This window comes from Gadus chalcogrammus, chromosome 12 (assembly GCF_026213295.1).
Source record: "Gadus chalcogrammus isolate NIFS_2021 chromosome 12, NIFS_Gcha_1.0, whole genome shotgun sequence".
Lineage (NCBI taxonomy): Eukaryota > Metazoa > Chordata > Actinopteri > Gadiformes > Gadidae > Gadus > Gadus chalcogrammus.
This window is the reverse complement of record NC_079423.1, coordinates 6,541,738-6,569,237: the sequence shown is the minus strand read 5'-3', so window position 1 is coordinate 6,569,237 and position 27,500 is coordinate 6,541,738. Positions and strand designations below refer to the sequence as shown.

At 44.4% G+C, this 27,500-nt stretch overlaps 39 non-coding genes across 39 annotated transcripts; all 39 read right to left on the bottom strand.

Annotated features, from left to right (window-relative positions):
• Positions 1-369: 369 nt before the first annotated feature.
• On the bottom strand, positions 370-488 carry LOC130394159 (5S ribosomal RNA). The gene has a single exon (XR_008897345.1). It is a non-coding gene; the product is annotated as a 5S ribosomal RNA (ribosomal RNA).
• Positions 489-1,017: 529 nt separating this feature from the next.
• On the bottom strand, positions 1,018-1,136 carry LOC130394147 (5S ribosomal RNA). Its single transcript, XR_008897334.1, has one exon. It is a non-coding gene; the product is annotated as a 5S ribosomal RNA (ribosomal RNA).
• A 528-nt stretch (positions 1,137-1,664) lies between these two features.
• Positions 1,665-1,783, bottom strand: LOC130394135 (5S ribosomal RNA). The gene has a single exon (XR_008897323.1). It is a non-coding gene; the product is annotated as a 5S ribosomal RNA (ribosomal RNA).
• Positions 1,784-2,312: 529 nt separating this feature from the next.
• Positions 2,313-2,431, bottom strand: LOC130394123 (5S ribosomal RNA). Its single transcript, XR_008897312.1, has one exon. It is a non-coding gene; the product is annotated as a 5S ribosomal RNA (ribosomal RNA).
• A 529-nt stretch (positions 2,432-2,960) lies between these two features.
• LOC130394111 (5S ribosomal RNA) lies at positions 2,961-3,079 on the bottom strand. The gene has a single exon (XR_008897301.1). It is a non-coding gene; the product is annotated as a 5S ribosomal RNA (ribosomal RNA).
• Positions 3,080-3,608: 529 nt separating this feature from the next.
• LOC130394099 (5S ribosomal RNA) lies at positions 3,609-3,727 on the bottom strand. Its single transcript, XR_008897290.1, has one exon. It is a non-coding gene; the product is annotated as a 5S ribosomal RNA (ribosomal RNA).
• A 529-nt stretch (positions 3,728-4,256) lies between these two features.
• LOC130400360 (5S ribosomal RNA) lies at positions 4,257-4,375 on the bottom strand. Its single transcript, XR_008902839.1, has one exon. It is a non-coding gene; the product is annotated as a 5S ribosomal RNA (ribosomal RNA).
• Positions 4,376-6,414: 2,039 nt separating this feature from the next.
• LOC130399760 (5S ribosomal RNA) lies at positions 6,415-6,533 on the bottom strand. The gene has a single exon (XR_008902260.1). It is a non-coding gene; the product is annotated as a 5S ribosomal RNA (ribosomal RNA).
• Positions 6,534-7,052: 519 nt separating this feature from the next.
• Positions 7,053-7,171, bottom strand: LOC130394086 (5S ribosomal RNA). The gene has a single exon (XR_008897279.1). It is a non-coding gene; the product is annotated as a 5S ribosomal RNA (ribosomal RNA).
• A 658-nt stretch (positions 7,172-7,829) lies between these two features.
• On the bottom strand, positions 7,830-7,949 carry LOC130394840 (5S ribosomal RNA). The gene has a single exon (XR_008897959.1). It is a non-coding gene; the product is annotated as a 5S ribosomal RNA (ribosomal RNA).
• Positions 7,950-8,479: 530 nt separating this feature from the next.
• Positions 8,480-8,598, bottom strand: LOC130400627 (5S ribosomal RNA). Its single transcript, XR_008903105.1, has one exon. It is a non-coding gene; the product is annotated as a 5S ribosomal RNA (ribosomal RNA).
• Positions 8,599-9,127: 529 nt separating this feature from the next.
• Positions 9,128-9,246, bottom strand: LOC130394074 (5S ribosomal RNA). The gene has a single exon (XR_008897268.1). It is a non-coding gene; the product is annotated as a 5S ribosomal RNA (ribosomal RNA).
• Positions 9,247-9,775: 529 nt separating this feature from the next.
• Positions 9,776-9,894, bottom strand: LOC130399543 (5S ribosomal RNA). Its single transcript, XR_008902050.1, has one exon. It is a non-coding gene; the product is annotated as a 5S ribosomal RNA (ribosomal RNA).
• A 520-nt stretch (positions 9,895-10,414) lies between these two features.
• LOC130394062 (5S ribosomal RNA) lies at positions 10,415-10,533 on the bottom strand. Its single transcript, XR_008897257.1, has one exon. It is a non-coding gene; the product is annotated as a 5S ribosomal RNA (ribosomal RNA).
• A 527-nt stretch (positions 10,534-11,060) lies between these two features.
• On the bottom strand, positions 11,061-11,179 carry LOC130395921 (5S ribosomal RNA). The gene has a single exon (XR_008898913.1). It is a non-coding gene; the product is annotated as a 5S ribosomal RNA (ribosomal RNA).
• A 530-nt stretch (positions 11,180-11,709) lies between these two features.
• On the bottom strand, positions 11,710-11,828 carry LOC130394048 (5S ribosomal RNA). Its single transcript, XR_008897245.1, has one exon. It is a non-coding gene; the product is annotated as a 5S ribosomal RNA (ribosomal RNA).
• A 529-nt stretch (positions 11,829-12,357) lies between these two features.
• On the bottom strand, positions 12,358-12,476 carry LOC130394036 (5S ribosomal RNA). Its single transcript, XR_008897234.1, has one exon. It is a non-coding gene; the product is annotated as a 5S ribosomal RNA (ribosomal RNA).
• A 529-nt stretch (positions 12,477-13,005) lies between these two features.
• On the bottom strand, positions 13,006-13,124 carry LOC130400971 (5S ribosomal RNA). Its single transcript, XR_008903436.1, has one exon. It is a non-coding gene; the product is annotated as a 5S ribosomal RNA (ribosomal RNA).
• Positions 13,125-13,653: 529 nt separating this feature from the next.
• Positions 13,654-13,772, bottom strand: LOC130399542 (5S ribosomal RNA). Its single transcript, XR_008902048.1, has one exon. It is a non-coding gene; the product is annotated as a 5S ribosomal RNA (ribosomal RNA).
• A 529-nt stretch (positions 13,773-14,301) lies between these two features.
• LOC130394024 (5S ribosomal RNA) lies at positions 14,302-14,420 on the bottom strand. Its single transcript, XR_008897223.1, has one exon. It is a non-coding gene; the product is annotated as a 5S ribosomal RNA (ribosomal RNA).
• Positions 14,421-14,949: 529 nt separating this feature from the next.
• Positions 14,950-15,068, bottom strand: LOC130394012 (5S ribosomal RNA). Its single transcript, XR_008897212.1, has one exon. It is a non-coding gene; the product is annotated as a 5S ribosomal RNA (ribosomal RNA).
• Positions 15,069-15,596: 528 nt separating this feature from the next.
• LOC130394000 (5S ribosomal RNA) lies at positions 15,597-15,715 on the bottom strand. Its single transcript, XR_008897201.1, has one exon. It is a non-coding gene; the product is annotated as a 5S ribosomal RNA (ribosomal RNA).
• Positions 15,716-16,243: 528 nt separating this feature from the next.
• Positions 16,244-16,362, bottom strand: LOC130401366 (5S ribosomal RNA). Its single transcript, XR_008903827.1, has one exon. It is a non-coding gene; the product is annotated as a 5S ribosomal RNA (ribosomal RNA).
• A 527-nt stretch (positions 16,363-16,889) lies between these two features.
• On the bottom strand, positions 16,890-17,008 carry LOC130401354 (5S ribosomal RNA). Its single transcript, XR_008903816.1, has one exon. It is a non-coding gene; the product is annotated as a 5S ribosomal RNA (ribosomal RNA).
• A 529-nt stretch (positions 17,009-17,537) lies between these two features.
• LOC130401343 (5S ribosomal RNA) lies at positions 17,538-17,656 on the bottom strand. The gene has a single exon (XR_008903805.1). It is a non-coding gene; the product is annotated as a 5S ribosomal RNA (ribosomal RNA).
• Positions 17,657-18,185: 529 nt separating this feature from the next.
• On the bottom strand, positions 18,186-18,304 carry LOC130401332 (5S ribosomal RNA). The gene has a single exon (XR_008903794.1). It is a non-coding gene; the product is annotated as a 5S ribosomal RNA (ribosomal RNA).
• Positions 18,305-18,833: 529 nt separating this feature from the next.
• Positions 18,834-18,952, bottom strand: LOC130401321 (5S ribosomal RNA). Its single transcript, XR_008903783.1, has one exon. It is a non-coding gene; the product is annotated as a 5S ribosomal RNA (ribosomal RNA).
• Positions 18,953-19,480: 528 nt separating this feature from the next.
• LOC130401309 (5S ribosomal RNA) lies at positions 19,481-19,599 on the bottom strand. The gene has a single exon (XR_008903771.1). It is a non-coding gene; the product is annotated as a 5S ribosomal RNA (ribosomal RNA).
• A 529-nt stretch (positions 19,600-20,128) lies between these two features.
• On the bottom strand, positions 20,129-20,247 carry LOC130401298 (5S ribosomal RNA). The gene has a single exon (XR_008903760.1). It is a non-coding gene; the product is annotated as a 5S ribosomal RNA (ribosomal RNA).
• A 529-nt stretch (positions 20,248-20,776) lies between these two features.
• On the bottom strand, positions 20,777-20,895 carry LOC130401286 (5S ribosomal RNA). The gene has a single exon (XR_008903749.1). It is a non-coding gene; the product is annotated as a 5S ribosomal RNA (ribosomal RNA).
• A 527-nt stretch (positions 20,896-21,422) lies between these two features.
• LOC130401274 (5S ribosomal RNA) lies at positions 21,423-21,541 on the bottom strand. Its single transcript, XR_008903738.1, has one exon. It is a non-coding gene; the product is annotated as a 5S ribosomal RNA (ribosomal RNA).
• A 527-nt stretch (positions 21,542-22,068) lies between these two features.
• LOC130401263 (5S ribosomal RNA) lies at positions 22,069-22,187 on the bottom strand. Its single transcript, XR_008903727.1, has one exon. It is a non-coding gene; the product is annotated as a 5S ribosomal RNA (ribosomal RNA).
• Positions 22,188-22,715: 528 nt separating this feature from the next.
• LOC130401252 (5S ribosomal RNA) lies at positions 22,716-22,834 on the bottom strand. Its single transcript, XR_008903716.1, has one exon. It is a non-coding gene; the product is annotated as a 5S ribosomal RNA (ribosomal RNA).
• Positions 22,835-23,363: 529 nt separating this feature from the next.
• Positions 23,364-23,482, bottom strand: LOC130401240 (5S ribosomal RNA). Its single transcript, XR_008903705.1, has one exon. It is a non-coding gene; the product is annotated as a 5S ribosomal RNA (ribosomal RNA).
• Positions 23,483-24,011: 529 nt separating this feature from the next.
• Positions 24,012-24,130, bottom strand: LOC130401229 (5S ribosomal RNA). Its single transcript, XR_008903694.1, has one exon. It is a non-coding gene; the product is annotated as a 5S ribosomal RNA (ribosomal RNA).
• A 526-nt stretch (positions 24,131-24,656) lies between these two features.
• LOC130401218 (5S ribosomal RNA) lies at positions 24,657-24,775 on the bottom strand. The gene has a single exon (XR_008903683.1). It is a non-coding gene; the product is annotated as a 5S ribosomal RNA (ribosomal RNA).
• Positions 24,776-25,304: 529 nt separating this feature from the next.
• LOC130401207 (5S ribosomal RNA) lies at positions 25,305-25,423 on the bottom strand. The gene has a single exon (XR_008903672.1). It is a non-coding gene; the product is annotated as a 5S ribosomal RNA (ribosomal RNA).
• A 529-nt stretch (positions 25,424-25,952) lies between these two features.
• LOC130401194 (5S ribosomal RNA) lies at positions 25,953-26,071 on the bottom strand. The gene has a single exon (XR_008903659.1). It is a non-coding gene; the product is annotated as a 5S ribosomal RNA (ribosomal RNA).
• Positions 26,072-26,599: 528 nt separating this feature from the next.
• LOC130394708 (5S ribosomal RNA) lies at positions 26,600-26,718 on the bottom strand. The gene has a single exon (XR_008897840.1). It is a non-coding gene; the product is annotated as a 5S ribosomal RNA (ribosomal RNA).
• Between the last annotated feature and the right edge of the window lie 782 nt (positions 26,719-27,500).

Genomic DNA, 27,500 nt, shown 5'->3' with positions numbered 1-27,500 from the left:
GACATCTGAATTCATTAATTATCTGAAATACACTGCGTGTGCGTGTGATGTTAAATGTTTGAACCAAGGTTAACGGTTAAAGTGTCAGAGAATGGGTGGTGATTTTTTGACGTCCTCCCATGATCTGAAGTGAGCGTGCGTGTTTGTGTTGGTGAAAGTTTAAGAAATGTACAACTGTCGTTTCAGCTCTCTGGTGCTCCCTGCTGGCAGTATCACTATACTGTCCTCATGTTTCACAAAAATAGTTTTGAGAGACGTTGTCAGTTTTTGTATGTTGCTTAAATCCTCCAAAGCGGTTGGCAGTAAACATCAGGTCACGGTACGCCACGGTAGGCCACGGAGTCAATGAGCTCGAGTTGAAAAAGAAAAAGCTTACAGCACCTGGTATTCCCAGGCGGTCTCCCATCCAAGTACTAACCAGGCCCGACCCTGCTTAGCTTCCGAGATCAGACGAGATCGGGCGTGTTCAGGGTGGTATGGCCGTAAGCAATTAGTGCAGGCGCAAAACCAGGTTTTATACAGTAGCACATAAGGAGTGAGAAAGCTGCTGAGGCTCGACGTTACACTTTTACAAAAACAATCATTAGTTAGATATAAACGGCAGTAATTGATTCAGTAGGACTCCTTATCCATGTAAACGATCATTGTGACATCTGAATTCATTAATTATCTGAAATACACTGCGTGTGCGTGTGATGTTAAATGTTTGAACCAAGGTTAACGGTTAAAGTGTCAGAGAATGGGTGGTGATTTTTTGACGTCCTCCCATGATCTGAAGTGAGCGTGCGTGTTTGTGTTGGTGAAAGTTTAAGAAATGTACAACTGTCGGTTCAGCTCTCTGGTGCTCCCTGCTGGCAGTATCACTATACTGTCCTCATGTTTCACAAAAATAGTTTTGAGAGACGTTGTCAGTTTTTGTATGTTGCTTAAATCCTCCAAAGCGGTTGGCAGTAAACATCAGGTCACGGTACGCCACGGTAGGCCACGGAGTCAATGAGCTCGAGTTGAAAAAGAAAAAGCTTACAGCACCTGGTATTCCCAGGCGGTCTCCCATCCAAGTACTAACCAGGCCCGACCCTGCTTAGCTTCCGAGATCAGACGAGATCGGGCGTGTTCAGGGTGGTATGGCCGTAAGCAATTAGTGCAGGCGCAAAACCAGGTTTTATACAGTAGCACATAAGGAGTGAGAAAGCTGCTGAGGCTCGACGTTACACTTTACAAAAACAATCATTAGTTAGATATAAACGGCAGTAATTGATTCAGTAGGACTCCTTATCCATGTAAACGATCATTGTGACATCTGAATTCATTAATTATCTGAAATACACTGCGTGTGCGTGTGATGTTAAATGTTTGAACCAAGGTTAACGGTTAAAGTGTCAGAGAATGGGTGGTGATTTTTTGACGTCCTCCCATGATCTGAAGTGAGCGTGCGTGTTTGTGTTGGTGAAAGTTTAAGAAATGTACAACTGTCGGTTCAGCTCTCTGGTGCTCCCTGCTGGCAGTATCACTATACTGTCCTCATGTTTCACAAAAATAGTTTTGAGAGACGTTGTCAGTTTTTGTATGTTGCTTAAATCCTCCAAAGCGGTTGGCAGTAAACATCAGGTCACGGTACGCCACGGTAGGCCACGGAGTCAATGAGCTCGAGTTGAAAAAGAAAAAGCTTACAGCACCTGGTATTCCCAGGCGGTCTCCCATCCAAGTACTAACCAGGCCCGACCCTGCTTAGCTTCCGAGATCAGACGAGATCGGGCGTGTTCAGGGTGGTATGGCCGTAAGCAATTAGTGCAGGCGCAAAACCAGGTTTTATACAGTAGCACATAAGGAGTGAGAAAGCTGCTGAGGCTCGACGTTACACTCTTACAAAAACAATCATTAGTTAGATATAAACGGCAGTAATTGATTCAGTAGGACTCCTTATCCATGTAAACGATCATTGTGACATCTGAATTCATTAATTATCTGAAATACACTGCGTGTGCGTGTGATGTTAAATGTTTGAACCAAGGTTAACGGTTAAAGTGTCAGAGAATGGGTGGTGATTTTTTGACGTCCTCCCATGATCTGAAGTGAGCGTGCGTGTTTGTGTTGGTGAAAGTTTAAGAAATGTACAACTGTCGGTTCAGCTCTCTGGTGCTCCCTGCTGGCAGTATCACTATACTGTCCTCATGTTTCACAAAAATAGTTTTGAGAGACGTTGTCAGTTTTTGTATGTTGCTTAAATCCTCCAAAGCGGTTGGCAGTAAACATCAGGTCACGGTACGCCACGGTAGGCCACGGAGTCAATGAGCTCGAGTTGAAAAAGAAAAAGCTTACAGCACCTGGTATTCCCAGGCGGTCTCCCATCCAAGTACTAACCAGGCCCGACCCTGCTTAGCTTCCGAGATCAGACGAGATCGGGCGTGTTCAGGGTGGTATGGCCGTAAGCAATTAGTGCTAGGCGCAAAACCAGGTTTTATACAGTAGCACATAAGGAGTGAGAAAGCTGCTGAGGCTCGACGTTACACTCTTACAAAAACAATCATTAGTTAGATATAAACGGCAGTAATTGATTCAGTAGGACTCCTTATCCATGTAAACGATCATTGTGACATCTGAATTCATTAATTATCTGAAATACACTGCGTGTGCGTGTGATGTTAAATGTTTGAACCAAGGTTAACGGTTAAAGTGTCAGAGAATGGGTGGTGATTTTTTGACGTCCTCCCATGATCTGAAGTGAGCGTGCGTGTTTGTGTTGGTGAAAGTTTAAGAAATGTACAACTGTCGGTTCAGCTCTCTGGTGCTCCCTGCTGGCAGTATCACTATACTGTCCTCATGTTTCACAAAATAGTTTTGAGAGACGTTGTCAGTTTTTGTATGTTGCTTAAATCCTCCAAAGCGGTTGGCAGTAAACATCAGGTCACGGTACGCCACGGTAGGCCACGGAGTCAATGAGCTCGAGTTGAAAAAGAAAAAGCTTACAGCACCTGGTATTCCCAGGCGGTCTCCCATCCAAGTACTAACCAGGCCCGACCCTGCTTAGCTTCCGAGATCAGACGAGATCGGGCGTGTTCAGGGTGGTATGGCCGTAAGCAATTAGTGCAGGCGCAAAACCAGGTTTTATACAGTAGCACATAAGGAGTGAGAAAGCTGCTGAGGCTCGACGTTACACTTTTACAAAAACAATCATTAGTTAGATATAAACGGCAGTAATTGATTCAGTAGGACTCCTTATCCATGTAAACGATCATTGTGACATCTGAATTCATTAATTATCTGAAATACACTGCGTGTGCGTGTGATGTTAAATGTTTGAACCAAGGTTAACGGTTAAAGTGTCAGAGAATGGGTGGTGATTTTTTGACGTCCTCCCATGATCTGAAGTGAGCGTGCGTGTTTGTGTTGGTGAAAGTTTAAGAAATGTACAACTGTCGGTTCAGCTCTCTGGTGCTCCCTGCTGGCAGTATCACTATACTGTCCTCATGTTTCACAAAAATAGTTTTGAGAGACGTTGTCAGTTTTTGTATGTTGCTTAAATCCTCCAAAGCGGTTGGCAGTAAACATCAGGTCACGGTACGCCACGGTAGGCCACGGAGTCAATGAGCTCGAGTTGAAAAAGAAAAAGCTTACAGCACCTGGTATTCCCAGGCGGTCTCCCATCCAAGTACTAACCAGGCCCGACCCTGCTTAGCTTCCGAGATCAGACGAGATCGGGCGTGTTCAGGGTGGTATGGCCGTAAGCAATTAGTGCAGGCGCAAAACCAGGTTTTATACAGTAGCACATAAGGAGTGAGAAAGCTGCTGAGGCTCGACGTTACACTTTTACAAAAACAATCATTAGTTAGATATAAACGGCAGTAATTGATTCAGTAGGACTCCTTATCCATGTAAACGATCATTGTGACATCTGAATTCATTAATTATCTGAAATACACTGCGTGTGCGTGTGATGTTAAATGTTTGAACCAAGGTTAACGGTTAAAGTGTCAGAGAATGGGTGGTGATTTTTTGACGTCCTCCCATGATCTGAAGTGAGCGTGCGTGTTTGTGTTGGTGAAAGTTTAAGAAATGTACAACTGTCGGTTCAGCTCTCTGGTGCTCCCTGCTGGCAGTATCACTATACTGTCCTCATGTTTCACAAAAATAGTTTTGAGAGACGTTGTCAGTTTTTGTATGTTGCTTAAATCCTCCAAAGCGGTTGGCAGTAAACATCAGGTCACGGTACGCCACGGTAGGCCACGGAGTCAATGAGCTCGAGTTGAAAAAGAAAAAGCTTACAGCACCTGGTATTCCCAGGCGGTCTCCCATCCAAGTATTAACCAGGCCCGACCCTGCTTAGCTTCCGAGATCAGACGAGATCGGGCGTGTTCAGGGTGGTATGGCCGTAAGCAATTAGTGCAGGCGCAAAACCAGGTTTTATACAGTAGCACATAAGGAGTGTGAAAGCTGCTGAGGCTCGACGTTACACTTTTACAAAAACAATCATTAGTTAGATATAAACGGCAGTAATTGATTCAGTAGGACTCCTTATCCATGTAAACGATCATTGTGACATCTGAATTCATTAATTATCTGAAATACACTGCGTGTGCGTGTGATGTTAAATGTTTGAACCAAGGTTAACGGTTAAAGTGTCAGAGAATGGGTGGTGATTTTTTGACGTCCTCCCATGATCTGGGCCCCGTTTCCCGAAAGCATCGTTAGCCTAAGTGGATCGTGAAGTGCGTCGTAAGGGCATCGTAGAGTTTTCACCGCATTTCCCGAAAGCATCGTGGGGAACGAACGTCTTGAAAACGCTCGTAGCTAACGAGTACTCCAGGGGTGCTCGTAGGACGCTAAGAGCATCGTCAGCTATAGCCTCAGTGGCGACACCATCGGACATTCCGTCTATTGGATGCGTTTTATTGAAACGCATTGCGCCTTTATGTTCTTAGTTTGGTAATTAATAAAGATTATTAATTTATTTATTTATTTATTAATAAAGATGTTAAAATGGCCAAAATAAAACGGGACAGTCCAGAAAATGTTTGCGCAGGCAGGGCACTCAAAATGTGTGAGAGAAAGTGGGGGGATTTGTGCAGACTGACATAGGCTACTCATAAAACGTAGCATAAAATAATGTAAAGAATTAAATTAAATTAAAAAAAATTAAAATAAAGAAATAAAATAAATTATAAAAAACAAGCAAAGGAGCAGGCAAAAGGCTGGGATATGGTGGGGATTGGTCACGTTGACGGGAATGTTTAGTGACATGTGGGAGGGTGGAGGGGGTTAAAAAAAAGTCTCAATCACTCTTCGACGCGCATGAAAACCAGCCGCGTAGTTATGAGGGAGGCCGTCCTCACACCGATCTTCCTCGTCGTCATCGTCCTCAGCGTCCTCCGGTTCAAGCAATGCCACCCCAGCCTTAGCTGCAATGTTGTGCAACATAGCCGTCACACATATCACGGCGCATGACTTGGCCGGCGAAAACTGGAGCCCTCCGCCTGACTTGTGATGAAGGCATCTAATATAGCGCAACTTCCACCTCCCGATCGTGCGCTCAACGATGCACCGGGCCAGACGGTGGGCTTCGTTGTATTCCTCATCAATACATACCTTACCCTATTTCCGGAGGGGCTTTTATAGCCAATCAAATGATCAATCAAGGAAACCCTTATGCGGAATCAGATTAAGTCGGCTCTCTTTGCTGCGCAAAGCATGTTTCAGAAATCAGCCCATTAAGATAAATGTAGTTGTCACACAAGCAATTTTTAATTTTTTGTCATATGGAATTATTTCAGGGGGGAAAATGCCGTGAAACGCACAGTGCATTCAGGATTAGGACTGATATATGTCGGTTTAAGCCTAATCAATTGTGTTTTAATGTCTTGCTATAGCATTCATCTAATTGCAGTCTATTTTTTTCGGAGGCTACTCTGCTGTTGTCCTTGATGGGGATTTATTTTAACCCTTTTTAACACAATTTTCCTGCGACATTCCTGCGTCTCCCCCTCCTACGGAGCCCATTTCAGCACCGTGTCAGTAGACAGTTACAATCCTACGACGTCGTGAGTGCAGCGAATGCGCGTTCACGTTAAGAGGAGTTTCGGGAAACGCTCCAAAGAAATTGACGATGGATCGCAAGATCCATCGTGAGAATGATCGTACGAGCGTGGATCCATCGTTATCGGGAAACGGGGCCCTGAAGTGAGCGTGCGTGTTTGTGTTGGTGAAAGTTTAAGAAATGTACAACTGTCGTTTCAGCTCTCTGGTGCTCCCTGCTGGCAGTATCACTATACTGTCCTCATGTTTCACAAAAATAGTTTTGAGAGACGTTGTCAGTTTTTGTATGTTGCTTAAATCCTCCAAAGCGGTTGGCAGTAAACATCAGGTCACGGTACGCCACGGTAGGCCACGGAGGCAATGAGCTCGAGTTTAAAAAGAAAAAGCTTACAGCACCTGGTATTCCCAGGCGGTCTCCCATCCAAGTACTAACCAGGCCCGACCCTGCTTAGCTCCCGAGTTCAGACGAGATCGGGCGTGTTCAGGGTGGTATGGCCGTAAGCAATTAGTTCAGGCGCAAAACCAGGTTTTATACAGTAGCACATAAGGAGTGAGAAAGCGGCTGAGGCTCGACGTTACACTTTTACAAAAACAATCATTAGTTAGATATAAACGGCAGTAATTGATTCAGTAGGACTCCTTATCCATGTAAACGATCATTGTGACATCTGAATTCATTAATTATCTGAAATACACTGCGTGTGCGTGTGATGTTAAATGTTTGAACCAAGGTTAACGGTTAAAGTGTCAGAGAATGGGTGGTGATTTTTTGACGTCCTCCCATGATCTGAAGTGAGCGTGCATGTTTGTGTTGGCGAAAGTTTAAGAAATGTACAACTGTCGGTTCAGCTCTCTGGTGCTCCCTGCTGGCAGTATCACTATACTGTCCTCATGTTTCACAAAAACAGTTTTGAGAGACGTTGTCAGTTTTTGTATGTTGCTTAAATCCTCCAAAGCGGTTGGCAGTAAACATCAGGTCACGGTACACCACGGAGTCAATGAGCTCGAGTTGAAAAAGAAAAAGCTTACAGCACCTGGTATTCCCAGGCGGTCTCCCATCCAAGTACTAACCAGGCCCGACCCTGCTTAGCTTCCGAGATCAGACGAGATCGGGCGTGTTCAGGGTGGTATGGCCGTAAGCAATTAGTGCAGGCGCAAAACCAGGTTTTATACAGTAGCACATAAGGAGTGAGAAAGCTGCTGAGGCTTGACGTTACACTTTTACAAAAACAATCATTAGTTAGATATAAACGGCAGTAATTGATTCAGTAGGACTCCTTATCCATGTAAACGATCATTGTGACATCTGAATTCATTAATTATCTGAAATACACTGCGTGTGCGTGTGATGTTAAATGTTTGAACCAAGGTTAACGGTTAAAGTGTCAGAGAATGGGTGGTGATTTTTTGACGTCCTCCCATGATCTGAAGTGAGCGTGCGTGTTTGTGTTGGTGAAAGTTTAAGAAATGTACAACTGTCGGTTCAGCTCTCTGGTGCTCCCTGCTGGCAGTATCACTATACTGTCCTCATGTTTCACAAAAATAGTTTTGAGAGACGTTGTCAGTTTTTGTATGTTGCTTAAATCCTCCAAAGCGGTTGGCAGTAAACATCAGGTCACGGTACGCCACGGTAGGCCACGGAGTCAATGAGCTCGAGTTGAAAAAGAAAAAGCTTACAGCACCTGGTATTCCCAGGCGGTCTCCCATCCAAGTATTAACCAGGCCCGACCCTGCTTAGCTTCCGAGATCAGACGAGATCGGGCGTGTTTTTTTTTTTTTCTTTTGGTGACACCCGTCACTACTTACAGCAACCTGGGCTTCTGAGGAGGTCTCCCATCCAAGTACTAACCAGGCCCGACCCTGCTTAGCTTCCGAGATCAGACGAGATCGGGCGTGTTCAGGGTGGTGTGGCCGTAAGCAATTAGTGCAGGCGCAAAACCAGGTTTTATACAGTAGCACATAAGGAGTGTGAAAGCTGCTGAGGCTCGACGTTACACTTTTACAAAAACAATCATTAGTTAGATATAAACGGCAGTAATTGATTCAGTAGGACTCCTTATCCATGTAAACGATCATTGTGACATCTGAATTCATTAATTATCTGAAATACACTGCGTGTGCGTGTGATGTTAAATGTTTGAACCAAGGTTAACGGTTAAAGTGTCAGAGAATGGGTGGTGATTTTTTGACGTCCTCCCATGATCTGAAGTGAGCGTGCGTGTTTGTGTTGGTGAAAGTTTAAGAAATGTACAACTGTCGGTTCAGCTCTCTGGTGCTCCCTGCTGGCAGTATCACTATACTGTCCTCATGTTTCACAAAAATAGTTTTGAGAGACGTTGTCAGTTTTTGTATGTTGCTTAAATCCTCCAAAGCGGTTGGCAGTAAACATCAGGTCACGGTACGCCACGGTAGGCCACGGAGTCAATGAGCTCGAGTTGAAAAAGAAAATAGCTTACAGCACCTGGTATTCCCAGGCGGTCTCCCATCCAAGTACTAACCATGCCCGACCCTGCTTAGCTTCCGAGATCAGACGAGATCGGGCGTGTTCAGGGTGGTATGGCCGTAAGCAATTAGTGCAGGCGCAAAACCAGGTTTTATACAGTAGCACATAAGGAGTGAGAAAGCTGCTGAGGCTCGACGTTACACTCTTACAAAAACAATCATTAGTTAGATATAAACGGCAGTAATTGATTCAGTAGGACTCCTTATCCATGTAAACGATCATTGTGACATCTGAATTCATTAATTATCTGAAATACACTGCGTGTGCGTGTGATGTTAAATGTTTGAACCAAGGTTAACGGTTAAAGTGTCAGAGAATGGGTGGTGATTTTTTGACGTCCTCCCATGATCTGAAGTGAGCGTGCGTGTTTGTGTTGGTGAAAGTTTAAGAAATGTACAACTGTCGGTTCAGCTCTCTGGTGCTCCCTGCTGGCAGTATCACTATACTGTCCTCATGTTTCACAAAAATAGTTTTGAGAGACGTTGTCAGTTTTTGTATGTTGCTTAAATCCTCCAAAGCGGTTGGCAGTAAACATCAGGTCACGGTACGCCACGGTAGGCCACGGAGTCAATGAGCTCGAGTTGAAAAAGAAAAAGCTTACAGCACCTGGTATTCCCAGGCGGTCTCCCATCCAAGTACTAACCAGGCCCGACCCTGCTTAGCTTCCGAGATCAGACGAGATCGGGCGTGTTCAGGGTGGTATGGCCGTAAGCAATTAGTGCAGGCGCAAAACCAGGTTTTATACAGTAGCACATAAGGAGTGAGAAAGCTGCTGAGGCTCGACGTTACACTTTTACAAAAACAATCATTAGTTAGATATAAACGGCAGTAATTGATTCAGTAGGACTCCTTATCCATGTAAACGATCATTGTGACATCTGAATTCATTAATTATCTGAAATACACTGCGTGTGCGTGTGATGTTAAATGTTTGAACCAAGGTTAACGGTTAAAGTGTCAGAGAATGGGTGGTGATTTTTTGACGTCCTCCCATGATCTGAAGTGAGCGTGCGTGTTTGTGTTGGTGAAAGTTTAAGAAATGTACAACTGTCGGTTCAGCTCTCTGGTGCTCCCTGCTGGCAGTATCACTATACTGTCCTCATGTTTCACAAAAATAGTTTTGAGAGACGTTGTCAGTTTTTGTATGTTGCTTAAATCCTCCAAAGCGGTTGGCAGTAAACATCAGGTCACGGTACGCCACGGTAGGCCACGGAGTCAATGAGCTCGAGTTGAAAAAGAAAATGCTTACAGCACCTGGTATTCCCAGGCGGTCTCCCATCCAAGTACTAACCAGGCCCGACCCTGCTTAGCTTCCGAGATCAGACGAGATCGGGCGTGTTCAGGGTGGTATGGCCGTAAGCAATTAGTGCAGGCGCAAAACCAGGATTTATACAGTAGCACATAAGGAGTGAGAAAGCTGCTGAGGCTCGACGTTACACTTTTACAAAAACAATCATTAGTTAGATATAAACGGCAGTAATTGATTCAGTAGGACTCCTTATCCATGTAAACGATCATTGTGACATCTGAATTCATTAATTATCTGAAATACACTGCGTGTGCGTGTGATGTTAAATGTTTGAACCAAGGTTAACGGTTAAAGTGTCAGAGAATGGGTGGTGATTTTTTGACGTCCTCCCATGATCTGAAGTGAGCGTGCGTGTTTGTGTTGGTGAAAGTTTAAGAAATGTACAACTGTCGGTTCAGCTCTCTGGTGCTCCCTGCTGGCAGTATCACTATACTGTCCTCATGTTTCACAAAAACTAGTTTTGAGAGACGTTGTCAGTTTTTGTATGTTGCTTAAATCCTCCAAAGCGGTTGGCAGTAAACATCAGGTCACGGTACGCCACGGAGTCAATGAGCTCGAGTTGAAAAAGAAAAAGCTTACAGCACCTGGTATTCCCAGGCGGTCTCCCATCCAAGTACTAACCAGGCCCGACCCTGCTTAGCTTCCGAGATCAGACGAGATCGGGCGTGTTCAGGGTGGTATGGCCGTAAGCAACTAGTGCAGGCGCAAAACCAGGTTTTATACAGTAGCACATAAGGAGTGATAAAGCTGCTGAGGCTTGACGTTACACTCTTACAAAAACAATCATTAGTTAGATATAAACGGCAGTAATTGATTCAGTAGGACTCCTTATCCATGTAAACGATCATTGTGACATCTGAATTCATTAATTATCTGAAATACACTGCGTGTGCGTGTGATGTTAAATGTTTGAACCAAGGTTAACGGTTAAAGTGTCAGAGAATGGGTGGTGATTTTTTGACGTCCTCCCATGATCTGAAGTGAGCGTGCGTGTTTGTGTTGGTGAAAGTTTAAGAAATGTACAACTGTCGGTTCAGCTCTCTGGTGCTCCCTGCTGGCAGTATCACTATACTGTCCTCATGTTTCACAAAAACAGTTTTGAGAGACGTTGTCAGTTTTTGTATGTTGCTTAAATCCTCCAAAGCGGTTGGCAGTAAACATCAGGTCACGGTACGCCACGGTAGGCCGAGTCAATGAGCTCGAGTTGAAAAAGAAAAAGCTTAGCAGCACCTGGTATTCCCAGGCGGATCTCCCATCCAAGTACTAACCAGGCCCGACCCTGCTTAGCTTCCGAGATCAGACGAGATCGGGCGTGTTCAGGGTGGTATGGCCGTAAGCAATTAGTGCAGGCGCAAAACCAGGTTTTATACAGTAGCACATAAGGAGTGAGAAAGCTGCTGAGGCTCGACGTTACACTCTTACAAAAACAATCATTAGTTAGATATAAACGGCAGTAATTGATTCAGTAGGACTCCTTATCCATGTAAACGATCATTGTGACATCTGAATTCATTAATTATCTGAAATACACTGCGTGTGCGTGTGATGTTAAATGTTTGAACCAAGGTTAACGGTTAAAGTGTCAGAGAATGGGTGGTGATTTTTTGACGTCCTCCCATGATCTGAAGTGAGCGTGCGTGTTTGTGTTGGTGAAAGTTTAAGAAATGTACAACTGTCGGTTCAGCTCTCTGGTGCTCCCTGCTGGCAGTATCACTATACTGTCCTCATGTTTCACAAAAATAGTTTTGAGAGACGTTGTCAGTTTTTGTATGTTGCTTAAATCCTCCAAAGCGGTTGGCAGTAAACATCAGGTCACGGTACGCCACGGTAGGCCACGGAGTCAATGAGCTCGAGTTGAAAAAGAAAAAGCTTACAGCACCTGGTATTCCCAGGCGGTCTCCCATCCAAGTACTAACCAGGCCCGACCCTGCTTAGCTTCCGAGATCAGACGAGATCGGGCGTGTTCAGGGTGGTATGGCCGTAAGCAATTAGTGCAGGCGCAAAACCAGGTTTTATACAGTAGCACATAAGGAGTGAGAAAGCTGCTGAGGCTCGACGTTACACTTTTACAAAAACAATCATTAGTTAGATATAAACGGCAGTAATTGATTCAGTAGGACTCCTTATCCATGTAAACGATCATTGTGACATCTGAATTCATTAATTATCTGAAATACACTGCGTGTGCGTGTGATGTTAAATGTTTGAACCAAGGTTAACGGTTAAAGTGTCAGAGAATGGGTGGTGATTTTTTGACGTCCTCCCATGATCTGAAGTGAGCGTGCGTGTTTGTGTTGGTGAAAGTTTAAGAAATGTACAACTGTCGGTTCAGCTCTCTGGTGCTCCCTGCTGGCAGTATCACTATACTGTCCTCATGTTTCACAAAAATAGTTTTGAGAGACGTTGTCAGTTTTTGTATGTTGCTTAAATCCTCCAAAGCGGTTGGCAGTAAACATCAGGTCACGGTACGCCACGGTAGGCCACGGAGTCAATGAGCTCGAGTTGAAAAAGAAATAGCTTACAGCACCTGGTATTCCCAGGCGGTCTCCCATCCAAGTACTAACCAGGCCCGACCCTGCTTAGCTTCCGAGATCAGACGAGATCGGGCGTGTTCAGGGTGGTATGGCCGTAAGCAATTAGTGCAGGCGCAAAACCAGGTTTTATACAGTAGCACATAAGGAGTGAGAAAGCTGCTGAGGCTCGACGTTACACTTTTACAAAAACAATCATTAGTTAGATATAAACGGCAGTAATTGATTCAGTAGGACTCCTTATCCATGTAAACGATCATTGTGACATCTGAATTCATTAATTATCTGAAATACACTGCGTGTGCGTGTGATGTTAAATGTTTGAACCAAGGTTAACGGTTAAAGTGTCAGAGAATGGGTGGTGATTTTTTGACGTCCTCCCATGATCTGAAGTGAGCGTGCGTGTTTGTGTTGGTGAAAGTTTAAGAAATGTACAACTGTCGGTTCAGCTCTCTGGTGCTCCCTGCTGGCAGTATCACTATACTGTCCTCATGTTTCACAAAAATAGTTTTGAGAGACGTTGTCAGTTTTTGTATGTTGCTTAAATCCTCCAAAGCGGTTGGCAGTAAACATCAGGTCACGGTACGCCACGGTAGGCCACGGAGTCAATGAGCTCGAGTTGAAAAAGAAAAAGCTTACAGCACCTGGTATTCCCAGGCAGGCTCCCATCCAAGTACTAACCAGGCCCGACCCTGCTTAGCTTCCGAGATCAGACGAGATCGGGCGTGTTCAGGGTGGTATGGCCGTAAGCAATTAGTGCAGGCGCAAAACCAGGTTTTATACAGTAGCACATAAGGAGTGAGAAAGCTGCTGAGGCTCGACGTTACACTTTTACAAAAACAATCATTAGTTAGATATAAACGGCAGTAATTGATTCAGTAGGACTCCTTATCCATGTAAACGATCATTGTGACATCTGAATTCATTAATTATCTGAAATACACTGCGTGTGCGTGTGATGTTAAATGTTTGAACCAAGGTTAACGGTTAAAGTGTCAGAGAATGGGTGGTGATTTTTTGACGTCCTCCCATGATCTGAAGTGAGCGTGCGTGTTTGTGTTGGTGAAAGTTTAAGAAATGTACAACTGTCGGTTCAGCTCTCTGGTGCTCCCTGCTGGCAGTATCACTATACTGTCCTCATGTTTCACAAAAATAGTTTTGAGAGACGTTGTCAGTTTTTGTATGTTGCTTAAATCCTCCAAAGCGGTTGGCAGTAAACATCAGGTCACGGTACGCCACGGTAGGCCACGGAGTCAATGAGCTCGAGTTGAAAAAGAAAATGCTTACAGCACCTGGTATTCCCAGGCGGTCTCCCATCCAAGTACTAACCAGGCCCGACCCTGCTTAGCTTCCGAGATCAGACGAGATCGGGCGTGTTCAGGGTGGTATGGCCGTAAGCAATTAGTGCAGGCGCAAAACCAGGTTTTATACAGTAGCACATAAGGAGTGAGAAAGCTGCTGAGGCTCGACGTTACACTCTTACAAAAACAATCATTAGTTAGATATAAACGGCAGTAATTGATTCAGTAGGACTCCTTATCCATGTAAACGATCATTGTGACATCTGAATTCATTAATTATCTGAAATACACTGCGTGTGCGTGTGATGTTAAATGTTTGAACCAAGGTTAACGGTTAAAGTGTCAGAGAATGGGTGGTGATTTTTTGACGTCCTCCCATGATCTGAAGTGAGCGTGCGTGTTTGTGTTGGTGAAAGTTTAAGAAATGTACAACTGTCGGTTCAGCTCTCTGGTGCTCCCTGCTGGCAGTATCACTATACTGTCCTCATGTTTCACAAAAATAGTTTTGAGAGACGTTGTCAGTTTTTGTATGTTGCTTAAATCCTCCAAAGCGGTTGGCAGTAAACATCAGGTCACGGTACGCCACGGTAGGCCACGGAGTCAATGAGCTCGAGTTGAAAAAGAAAAAGCTTACAGCACCTGGTATTCCCAGGCGGTCTCCCATCCAAGTACTAACCAGGCCCGACCCTGCTTAGCTTCCGAGATCAGACGAGATCGGGCGTGTTCAGGGTGGTATGGCCGTAAGCAATTAGTGCAGGCGCAAAACCAGGTTTTATACAGTAGCACATAAGGAGTGAGAAAGCTGCTGAGGCTCGACGTTACACTTTTACAAAAACAATCATTAGTTAGATATAAACGGCAGTAATTGATTCAGTAGGACTCCTTATCCATGTAAACGATCATTGTGACATCTGAATTCATTAATTATCTGAAATACACTGCGTGTGCGTGTGATGTTAAATGTTTGAACCAAGGTTAACGGTTAAAGTGTCAGAGAATGGGTGGTGATTTTTTGACGTCCTCCCATGATCTGAAGTGAGCGTGCGTGTTTGTGTTGGTGAAAGTTTAAGAAATGTACAACTGTCGGTTCAGCTCTCTGGTGCTCCCTGCTGGCAGTATCACTATACTGTCCTCATGTTTCACAAAAATAGTTTTGAGAGACGTTGTCAGTTTTTGTATGTTGCTTAAATCCTCCAAAGCGGTTGGCAGTAAACATCAGGTCACGGTACGCCACGGTAGGCCACGGAGGCAATGAGCTCGAGTTGAAAAAGAAATAGCTTACAGCACCTGGTATTCCCAGGCGGTCTCCCATCCAAGTACTAACCAGGCCCGACCCTGCTTAGCTTCCGAGATCAGACGAGATCGGGCGTGTTCAGGGTGGTATGGCCGTAAGCAATTAGTGCAGGCGCAAAACCAGGTTTTATACAGTAGCACATAAGGAGTGAGAAAGCTGCTGAGGCTCGACGTTACACTTTTACAAAAACAATCATTAGTTAGATATAAACGGCAGTAATTGATTCAGTAGGACTCCTTATCCATGTAAACGATCATTGTGACATCTGAATTCATTAATTATCTGAAATACACTGCGTGTGCGTGTGATGTTAAATGTTTGAACCAAGGTTAACGGTTAAAGTGTCAGAGAATGGGTGGTGATTTTTTGACGTCCTCCCATGATCTGAAGTGAGCGTGCGTGTTTGTGTTGGTGAAAGTTTAAGAAATGTACAACTGTCGGTTCAGCTCTCTGGTGCTCCCTGCTGGCAGTATCACTATACTGTCCTCATGTTTCACAAAAATAGTTTTGAGAGACGTTGTCAGTTTTTGTATGTTGCTTAAATCCTCCAAAGCGGTTGGCAGTAAACATCAGGTCACGGTACGCCACGGTAGGCCACGGAGTCAATGAGCTCGAGTTGAAAAAGAAAAGCTTACAGCACCTGGTATTCCCAGGCGGTCTCCCATCCAAGTACTAACCAGGCCCGACCCTGCTTAGCTTCCGAGATCAGACGAGATCGGGCGTGTTCAGGGTGGTATGGCCGTAAGCAATTAGTGCAGGCGCAAAACCAGGTTTTATACAGTAGCACATAAGGAGTGAGAAAGCTGCTGAGGCTCGACGTTACACTTTTACAAAAACAATCATTAGTTAGATATAAACGGCAGTAATTGATTCAGTAGGACTCCTTATCCATGTAAACGATCATTGTGACATCTGAATTCATTAATTATCTGAAATACACTGCGTGTGCGTGTGATGTTAAATGTTTGAACCAAGGTTAACGGTTAAAGTGTCAGAGAATGGGTGGTGATTTTTTGACGTCCTCCCATGATCTGAAGTGAGCGTGCGTGTTTGTGTTGGTGAAAGTTTAAGAAATGTACAACTGTCGGTTCAGCTCTCTGGTGCTCCCTGCTGGCAGTATCACTATACTGTCCTCATGTTTCACAAAATAGTTTTGAGAGACGTTGTCAGTTTTTGTATGTTGCTTAAATCCTCCAAAGCGGTTGGCAGTAAACATCAGGTCACGGTACGCCACGGTAGGCCACGGAGTCAATGAGCTCGAGTTGAAAAAGAAAAAGCTTACAGCACCTGGTATTCCCAGGCGGTCTCCCATCCAAGTACTAACCAGGCCCGACCCTGCTTAGCTTCCGAGATCAGACGAGATCGGGCGTGTTCAGGGTGGTATGGCCGTAAGCAATTAGTGCAGGCGCAAAACCAGGTTTTATACAGTAGCACATAAGGAGTGAGAAAGCTGCTGAGGCTCGACGTTACACTCTTACAAAAACAATCATTAGTTAGATATAAACGGCAGTAATTGATTCAGTAGGACTCCTTATCCATGTAAACGATCATTGTGACATCTGAATTCATTAATTATCTGAAATACACTGCGTGTGCGTGTGATGTTAAATGTTTGAACCAAGGTTAACGGTTAAAGTGTCAGAGAATGGGTGGTGATTTTTTGACGTCCTCCCATGATCTGAAGTGAGCGTGCGTGTTTGTGTTGGTGAAAGTTTAAGAAATGTACAACTGTCGGTTCAGCTCTCTGGTGCTCCCTGCTGGCAGTATCACTATACTGTCCTCATGTTTCACAAAAATAGTTTTGAGAGACGTTGTCAGTTTTTGTATGTTGCTTAAATCCTCCAAAGCGGTTGGCAGTAAACATCAGGTCACGGTACGCCACGGAGGCACGGAGGCAATGAGCTCGAGTTGAAAAAGAAAAAGCTTACAGCACCTGGTATTCCCAGGCGGTCTCCCATCCAAGTACTAACCAGGCCCGACCCTGCTTAGCTTCCGAGATCAGACGAGATCGGGCGTGTTCAGGGTGGTATGGCCGTAAGCAATTAGTGCAGGCGCAAAACCAGGTTTTATACAGTAGCACATAAGGAGTGAGAAAGCTGCTGAGGCTCGACGTTACACTCTTACAAAAACAATCATTAGTTAGATATAAACGGCAGTAATTGATTCAGTAGGACTCCTTATCCATGTAAACGATCATTGTGACATCTGAATTCATTAATTATCTGAAATACACTGCGTGTGCGTGTGATGTTAAATGTTTGAACCAAGGTTAACGGTTAAAGTGTCAGAGAATGGGTGGTGATTTTTTGACGTCCTCCCATGATCTGAAGTGAGCGTGCGTGTTTGTGTTGGTGAAAGTTTAAGAAATGTACAACTGTCGGTTCAGCTCTCTGGTGCTCCCTGCTGGCAGTATCACTATACTGTCCTCATGTTTCACAAAAATAGTTTTGAGAGACGTTGTCAGTTTTTGTATGTTGCTTAAATCCTCCAAAGCGGTTGGCAGTAAACATCAGGTCACGGTACGCCACGGTAGGCCACGGAGGCAATGAGCTCGAGTTGAAAAAGAAAAAGCTTACAGCACCTGGTATTCCCAGGCGGTCTCCCATCCAAGTACTAACCAGGCCCGACCCTGCTTAGCTTCCGAGATCAGACGAGATCGGGCGTGTTCAGGGTGGTATGGCCGTAAGCAATTAGTGCAGGCGCAAAACCAGGTTTTATACAGTAGCACATAAGGAGTGAGAAAGCTGCTGAGGCTCGACGTTACACTTTTACAAAAACAATCATTAGTTAGATATAAACGGCAGTAATTGATTCAGTAGGACTCCTTATCCATGTAAACGATCATTGTGACATCTGAATTCATTAATTATCTGAAATACACTGCGTGTGCGTGTGATGTTAAATGTTTGAACCAAGGTTAACGGTTAAAGTGTCAGAGAATGGGTGGTGATTTTTTGACGTCCTCCCATGATCTGAAGTGAGCGTGCGTGTTTGTGTTGGTGAAAGTTTAAGAAATGTACAACTGTCGGTTCAGCTCTCTGGTGCTCCCTGCTGGCAGTATCACTATACTGTCCTCATGTTTCACAAAAATAGTTTTGAGAGACGTTGTCAGTTTTTGTATGTTGCTTAAATCCTCCAAAGCGGTTGGCAGTAAACATCAGGTCACGGTACGCCACGGTAGGCCACGGAGTCAATGAGCTCGAGTTGAAAAAGAAAAAGCTTACAGCACCTGGTATTCCCAGGCGGTCTCCCATCCAAGTACTAACCAGGCCCGACCCTGCTTAGCTTCCGAGATCAGACGAGATCGGGCGTGTTCAGGGTGGTATGGCCGTAAGCAATTAGTGCAGGCGCAAAACCAGGTTTTATACAGTAGCACATAAGGAGTGAGAAAGCTGCTGAGGCTCGACGTTACACTCTTACAAAAACAATCATTAGTTAGATATAAACGGCAGTAATTGATTCAGTAGGACTCCTTATCCATGTAAACGATCATTGTGACATCTGAATTCATTAATTATCTGAAATACACTGCGTGTGCGTGTGATGTTAAATGTTTGAACCAAGGTTAACGGTTAAAGTGTCAGAGAATGGGTGGTGATTTTTTGACGTCCTCCCATGATCTGAAGTGAGCGTGCGTGTTTGTGTTGGTGAAAGTTTAAGAAATGTACAACTGTCGGTTCAGCTCTCTGGTGCTCCCTGCTGGCAGTATCACTATACTGTCCTCATGTTTCACAAAAATAGTTTTGAGAGACGTTGTCAGTTTTTGTATGTTGCTTAAATCCTCCAAAGCGGTTGGCAGTAAACATCAGGTCACGGTACGCCACGGTAGGCCACGGAGTCAATGAGCTCGAGTTGAAAAAGAAAAAGCTTACAGCACCTGGTATTCCCAGGCGGTCTCCCATCCAAGTACTAACCAGGCCCGACCCTGCTTAGCTTCCGAGATCAGACGAGATCGGGCGTGTTCAGGGTGGTATGGCCGTAAGCAATTAGTGCAGGCGCAAAACCAGGTTTTATACAGTAGCACATAAGGAGTGAGAAAGCTGCTGAGGCTCGACGTTACACTTTACAAAAACAATCATTAGTTAGATATAAACGGCAGTAATTGATTCAGTAGGACTCCTTATCCATGTAAACGATCATTGTGACATCTGAATTCATTAATTATCTGAAATACACTGCGTGTGCGTGTGATGTTAAATGTTTGAACCAAGGTTAACGGTTAAAGTGTCAGAGAATGGGTGGTGATTTTTTGACGTCCTCCCATGATCTGAAGTGAGCGTGCGTGTTTGTGTTGGTGAAAGTTTAAGAAATGTACAACTGTCGGTTCAGCTCTCTGGTGCTCCCTGCTGGCAGTATCACTATACTGTCCTCATGTTTCACAAAAATAGTTTTGAGAGACGTTGTCAGTTTTTGTATGTTGCTTAAATCCTCCAAAGCGGTTGGCAGTAAACATCAGGTCACGGTACGCCACGGTAGGCCACGGAGGCAATGAGCTCGAGTTGAAAAAGAAAAAGCTTACAGCACCTGGTATTCCCAGGCGGTCTCCCATCCAAGTACTAACCAGGCCCGACCCTGCTTAGCTTCCGAGATCAGACGAGATCGGGCGTGTTCAGGGTGGTATGGCCGTAAGCAATTAGTGCAGGCGCAAAACCAGGTTTTATACAGTAGCACATAAGGAGTGAGAAAGCTGCTGAGGCTCGACGTTACACTCTTACAAAAACAATCATTAGTTAGATATAAACGGCAGTAATTGATTCAGTAGGACTCCTTATCCATGTAAACGATCATTGTGACATCTGAATTCATTAATTATCTGAAATACACTGCGTGTGCGTGTGATGTTAAATGTTTGAACCAAGGTTAACGGTTAAAGTGTCAGAGAATGGGTGGTGATTTTTTGACGTCCTCCCATGATCTGAAGTGAGCGTGCGTGTTTGTGTTGGTGAAAGTTTAAGAAATGTACAACTGTCGGTTCAGCTCTCTGGTGCTCCCTGCTGGCAGTATCACTATACTGTCCTCATGTTTCACAAAAATAGTTTTGAGAGACGTTGTCAGTTTTTGTATGTTGCTTAAATCCTCCAAAGCGGTTGGCAGTAAACATCAGGTCACGGTACGCCACGGTAGGCCACGGAGTCAATGAGCTCGAGTTGAAAAAGAAAAAGCTTACAGCACCTGGTATTCCCAGGCGGTCTCCCATCCAAGTACTAACCAGGCCCGACCCTGCTTAGCTTCCGAGATCAGACGAGATCGGGCGTGTTCAGGGTGGTATGGCCGTAAGCAATTAGTGCAGGCGCAAAACCAGGTTTTATACAGTAGCACATAAGGAGTGAGAAAGCTGCTGAGGCTCGACGTTACACTTTTACAAAAACAATCATTAGTTAGATATAAACGGCAGTAATTGATTCAGTAGGACTCCTTATCCATGTAAACGATCATTGTGACATCTGAATTCATTAATTATCTGAAATACACTGCGTGTGCGTGTGATGTTAAATGTTTGAACCAAGGTTAACGGTTAAAGTGTCAGAGAATGGGTGGTGATTTTTTGACGTCCTCCCATGATCTGAAGTGAGCGTGCGTGTTTGTGTTGGTGAAAGTTTAAGAAATGTACAACTGTCGGTTCAGCTCTCTGGTGCTCCCTGCTGGCAGTATCACTATACTGTCCTCATGTTTCACAAAAATAGTTTTGAGAGACGTTGTCAGTTTTTGTATGTTGCTTAAATCCTCCAAAGCGGTTGGCAGTAAACATCAGGTCACGGTACGCCACGGTAGGCCACGGAGTCAATGAGCTCGAGTTGAAAAAGAAAAAGCTTACAGCACCTGGTATTCCCAGGCGGTCTCCCATCCAAGTACTAACCAGGCCCGACCCTGCTTAGCTTCCGAGATCAGACGAGATCGGGCGTGTTCAGGGTGGTATGGCCGTAAGCAATTAGTGCAGGCGCAAAACCAGGTTTTATACAGTAGCACATAAGGAGTGAGAAAGCTGCTGAGGCTCGACGTTACACTTTTACAAAAACAATCATTAGTTAGATATAAACGGCAGTAATTGATTCAGTAGGACTCCTTATCCATGTAAACGATCATTGTGACATCTGAATTCATTAATTATCTGAAATACACTGCGTGTGCGTGTGATGTTAAATGTTTGAACCAAGGTTAACGGTTAAAGTGTCAGAGAATGGGTGGTGATTTTTTGACGTCCTCCATGATCTGAAGTGAGCGTGCGTGTTTGTGTTGGTGAAAGTTTAAGAAATGTACAACTGTCGGTTCAGCTCTCTGGTGCTCCCTGCTGGCAGTATCACTATACTGTCCTCATGTTTCACAAAAATAGTTTTGAGAGACGTTGTCAGTTTTTGTATGTTGCTTAAATCCTCCAAAGCGGTTGGCAGTAAACATCAGGTCACGGTACGCCACGGTAGGCCACGGAGGCAATGAGCTCGAGTTGAAAAAGAAAAGCTTACAGCACCTGGTATTCCCAGGCGGTCTCCCATCCAAGTACTAACCAGGCCCGACCCTGCTTAGCTTCCGAGATCAGACGAGATCGGGCGTGTTCAGGGTGGTATGGCCGTAAGCAATTAGTGCAGGCGCAAAACCAGGTTTTATACAGTAGCACATAAGGAGTGAGAAAGCTGCTGAGGCTCGACGTTACACTCTTACAAAAACAATCATTAGTTAGATATAAACGGCAGTAATTGATTCAGTAGGACTCCTTATCCATGTAAACGATCATTGTGACATCTGAATTCATTAATTATCTGAAATACACTGCGTGTGCGTGTGATGTTAAATGTTTGAACCAAGGTTAACGGTTAAAGTGTCAGAGAATGGGTGGTGATTTTTGACGTCCTCCCATGATCTGAAGTGAGCGTGCGTGTTTGTGTTGGTGAAAGTTTAAGAAATGTACAACTGTCGGTTCAGCTCTCTGGTGCTCCCTGCTGGCAGTATCACTATACTGTCCTCATGTTTCACAAAAATAGTTTTGAGAGACGTTGTCAGTTTTTGTATGTTGCTTAAATCCTCCAAAGCGGTTGGCAGTAAACATCAGGTCACGGTACGCCACGGTAGGCCACGGAGTCAATGAGCTCGAGTTGAAAAAGAAAAGCTTACAGCACCTGGTATTCCCAGGCGGTCTCCCATCCAAGTACTAACCAGGCCCGACCCTGCTTAGCTTCCGAGATCAGACGAGATCGGGCGTGTTCAGGGTGGTATGGCCGTAAGCAATTAGTGCAGGCGCAAAACCAGGTTTTATACAGTAGCACATAAGGAGTGAGAAAGCTGCTGAGGCTCGACGTTACACTTTACAAAAACAATCATTAGTTAGATATAAACGGCAGTAATTGATTCAGTAGGACTCCTTATCCATGTAAACGATCATTGTGACATCTGAATTCATTAATTATCTGAAATACACTGCGTGTGCGTGTGATGTTAAATGTTTGAACCAAGGTTAACGGTTAAAGTGTCAGAGAATGGGTGGTGATTTTTTGACGTCCTCCCATGATCTGAAGTGAGCGTGCGTGTTTGTGTTGGTGAAAGTTTAAGAAATGTACAACTGTCGGTTCAGCTCTCTGGTGCTCCCTGCTGGCAGTATCACTATACTGTCCTCATGTTTCACAAAAATAGTTTTGAGAGACGTTGTCAGTTTTTGTATGTTGCTTAAATCCTCCAAAGCGGTTGGCAGTAAACATCAGGTCACGGTACGCCACGGTAGGCCACGGAGTCAATGAGCTCGAGTTGAAAAAGAAAAAGCTTACAGCACCTGGTATTCCCAGGCGGTCTCCCATCCAAGTACTAACCAGGCCCGACCCTGCTTAGCTTCCGAGATCAGACGAGATCGGGCGTGTTCAGGGTGGTATGGCCGTAAGCAATTAGTGCAGGCGCAAAACCAGGTTTTATACAGTAGCACATAAGGAGTGAGAAAGCTGCTGAGGCTCGACGTTACACTTTTACAAAAACAATCATTAGTTAGATATAAACGGCAGTAATTGATTCAGTAGGACTCCTTATCCATGTAAACGATCATTGTGACATCTGAATTCATTAATTATCTGAAATACACTGCGTGTGCGTGTGATGTTAAATGTTTGAACCAAGGTTAACGGTTAAAGTGTCAGAGAATGGGTGGTGATTTTTTGACGTCCTCCCATGATCTGAAGTGAGCGTGCGTGTTTGTGTTGGTGAAAGTTTAAGAAATGTACAACTGTCGGTTCAGCTCTCTGGTGCTCCCTGCTGGCAGTATCACTATACTGTCCTCATGTTTCACAAAAATAGTTTTGAGAGACGTTGTCAGTTTTTGTATGTTGCTTAAATCCTCCAAAGCGGTTGGCAGTAAACATCAGGTCACGGTACGCCACGGTAGGCCACGGAGTCAATGAGCTCGAGTTGAAAAAGAAAAAGCTTACAGCACCTGGTATTCCCAGGCGGTCTCCCATCCAAGTACTAACCAGGCCCGACCCTGCTTAGCTTCCGAGATCAGACGAGATCGGGCGTGTTCAGGGTGGTATGGCCGTAAGCAATTAGTGCAGGCGCAAAACCAGGTTTTATACAGTAGCACATAAGGAGTGAGAAAGCTGCTGAGGCTCGACGTTACACTTTTACAAAAACAATCATTAGTTAGATATAAACGGCAGTAATTGATTCAGTAGGACTCCTTATCCATGTAAACGATCATTGTGACATCTGAATTCATTAATTATCTGAAATACACTGCGTGTGCGTGTGATGTTAAATGTTTGAACCAAGGTTAACGGTTAAAGTGTCAGAGAATGGGTGGTGATTTTTTGACGTCCTCCCATGATCTGAAGTGAGCGTGCGTGTTTGTGTTGGTGAAAGTTTAAGAAATGTACAACTGTCGGTTCAGCTCTCTGGTGCTCCCTGCTGGCAGTATCACTATACTGTCCTCATGTTTCACAAAAATAGTTTTGAGAGACGTTGTCAGTTTTTGTATGTTGCTTAAATCCTCCAAAGCGGTTGGCAGTAAACATCAGGTCACGGTACGCCACGGTAGGCCACGGAGTCAATGAGCTCGAGTTGAAAAAGAAAAAGCTTACAGCACCTGGTATTCCCAGGCGGTCTCCCATCCAAGTACTAACCAGGCCCGACCCTGCTTAGCTTCCGAGATCAGACGAGATCGGGCGTGTTCAGGGTGGTATGGCCGTAAGCAATTAGTGCAGGCGCAAAACAGGTTTATACAGTAGCACATAAGGAGTGAGAAAGCTGCTGAGGCTCGACGTTACACTTTTACAAAAACAATCATTAGTTAGATATAAACGGCAGTAATTGATTCAGTAGGACTCCTTATCCATGTAAACGATCATTGTGACATCTGAATTCATTAATTATCTGAAATACACTGCGTGTGCGTGTGATGTTAAATGTTTGAACCAAGGTTAACGGTTAAAGTGTCAGAGAATGGGTGGTGATTTTTGACGTCCTCCCATGATCTGAAGTGAGCGTGCGTGTTTGTGTTGGTGAAAGTTTAAGAAATGTACAACTGTCGGTTCAGCTCTCTGGTGCTCCCTGCTGGCAGTATCACTATACTGTCCTCATGTTTCACAAAAATAGTTTTGAGAGACGTTGTCAGTTTTTGTATGTTGCTTAAATCCTCCAAAGCGGTTGGCAGTAAACATCAGGTCACGGTACGCCACGGTAGGCCACGGAGTCAATGAGCTCGAGTTGAAAAAGAAAAAGCTTACAGCACCTGGTATTCCCAGGCGGTCTCCCATCCAAGTACTAACCAGGCCCGACCCTGCTTAGCTTCCGAGATCAGACGAGATCGGGCGTGTTCAGGGTGGTATGGCCGTAAGCAATTAGTGCAGGCGCAAAACCAGGTTTTATACAGTAGCACATAAGGAGTGAGAAAGCTGCTGAGGCTCGACGTTACACTTTTACAAAAACAATCATTAGTTAGATATAAACGGCAGTAATTGATTCAGTAGGACTCCTTATCCATGTAAACGATCATTGTGACATCTGAATTCATTAATTATCTGAAATACACTGCGTGTGCGTGTGATGTTAAATGTTTGAACCAAGGTTAACGGTTAAAGTGTCAGAGAATGGGTGGTGATTTTTTGACGTCCTCCCATGATCTGAAGTGAGCGTGCGTGTTTGTGTTGGTGAAAGTTTAAGAAATGTACAACTGTCGGTTCAGCTCTCTGGTGCTCCCTGCTGGCAGTATCACTATACTGTCCTCATGTTTCACAAAAATAGTTTTGAGAGACGTTGTCAGTTTTTGTATGTTGCTTAAATCCTCCAAAGCGGTTGGCAGTAAACATCAGGTCACGGTACGCCACGGTAGGCCACGGAGTCAATGAGCTCGAGTTGAAAAAGAAAAAGCTTACAGCACCTGGTATTCCCAGGCGGTCTCCCATCCAAGTACTAACCAGGCCCGACCCTGCTTAGCTTCCGAGATCAGACGAGATCGGGCGTGTTCAGGGTGGTATGGCCGTAAGCAATTAGTGCAGGCGCAAAACCAGGTTTTATACAGTAGCACATAAGGAGTGAGAAAGCTGCTGAGGCTCGACGTTACACTCTTACAAAAACAATCATTAGTTAGATATAAACGGCAGTAATTGATTCAGTAGGAACTCCTTATCCATGTAAACGATCATTGTGACATCTGAATTCATTAATTATCTGAAATACACTGCGTGTGCGTGTGATGTTAAATGTTTGAACCAAGGTTAACGGTTAAAGTGTCAGAGAATGGGTGGTGATTTTTGACGTCCTCCCATGATCTGAAGTGAGCGTGCGTGTTTGTGTTGGTGAAAGTTTAAGAAATGTACAACTGTCGGTTCAGCTCTCTGGTGCTCCCTGCTGGCAGTATCACTATACTGTCCTCATGTTTCACAAAAATAGTTTTGAGAGACGTTGTCAGTTTTTGTATGTTGCTTAAATCCTCCCAAGCGGTTGGCAGTAAACATCAGGTCACGGTACGCCACGGTAGGCCACGGAGGCAATGAGCTCGAGTTGAAAAAGAAAAAGCTTACAGCACCTGGTATTCCCAGGCGGTCTCCCATCCAAGTACTAACCAGGCCCGACCCTGCTTAGCTTCCGAGATCAGACGAGATCGGGCGTGTTCAGGGTGGTATGGCCGTAAGCAATTAGTGCAGGCGCAAAACCAGGTTTTATACAGTAGCACATAAGGAGTGAGAAAGCTGCTGAGGCTCGACGTTACACTCTTACAAAAACAATCATTAGTTAGATATAAACGGCAGTAATTGATTCAGTAGACTCCTTATCCATGTAAACGATCATTGTGACATCTGAATTCATTAATTATCTGAAATACACTGCGTGTGCGTGTGATGTTAAATGTTTGAACCAAGGTTAACGGTTAAAGTGTCAGAGAATGGGTGGTGATTTTTTGACGTCCTCCCATGATCTGAAGTGAGCGTGCGTGTTTGTGTTGGTGAAAGTTTAAGAAATGTACAACTGTCGGTTCAGCTCTCTGGTGCTCCCTGCTGGCAGTATCACTATACTGTCCTCATGTTTCACAAAAATAGTTTTGAGAGACGTTGTCAGTTTTTGTATGTTGCTTAAATCCTCCAAAGCGGTTGGCATTAAAAATCAGGTCACGGTACGCCACGGTAGGCCACGGAGTCAATGAGCTCGAGTTGAAAAAGAAAATCCTTACAGCACCTGGTATTCCCAGGCGGTCTCCCATCCGAGTATTAACCAGGCCCGACCCTGCTTAGCTTCCGAGATCAGACGAGATCGGGCGTGTTCAGGGTGGTATGGCCGTAAGCAATTAGTGCAGGCGCAAAACCAGGTTTTATACAGTAGCACATAAGGAGTGAGAAAGCTGCTGAGGCTCGACGTTACACTTTACAAAAACAATCATTAGTTAGATATAAACGGCAGTAATTGATTCAGTAGGACTCCTTATCCATGTAAACGATCATTGTGACATCTGAATTCATTAATTATCTGAAATACACTGCGTGTGCGTGTGATGTTAAATGTTTGAAACCAAGGTTAACGGTTAAAGTGTCAGAGAATGGGTGGTGATCTTTTTGACGTCCTCAATGATCTGGGCCCCGTTTCCCGAAGCATCGTTAGCCTAAGTGGATCGGAAGTCGTCGTAAGGCATCGTAGAGTTTTCACCCGCGTTTTCCCGAAGCACGTGGGGAACGAACGTCTTGAAACGCTCGTAGCTAACGAGTACTCCAGGGTGCTCGTAGGACCTAAGAGCATCGTCAGCTATAGCCTCAGTGGCGACACCATCGGACATTCCGTCTATTGGATGCGTTTTATTAAAACGCATTGCGCCTTTATGTTCTTAGTTTGGTATTATAAGATTATTAATTTATTTATTAATAAAGATGTTAAAATGGCCAAAATAAACGGGACAGTCCAGAAAATGTTTGCGCAGGCAGGCACTCAAAATGTGTGAGAGAAGTGGGGGGATTTGTGCAGACTGACATAGGCTACTCATAAAACGTAGCATAAAATATGTAAAAAATTAATTAAATTAAAAAAAATTAAATAAAGAAATAAAATAATTATAAAAACAAGCAAGGAGCGCAAA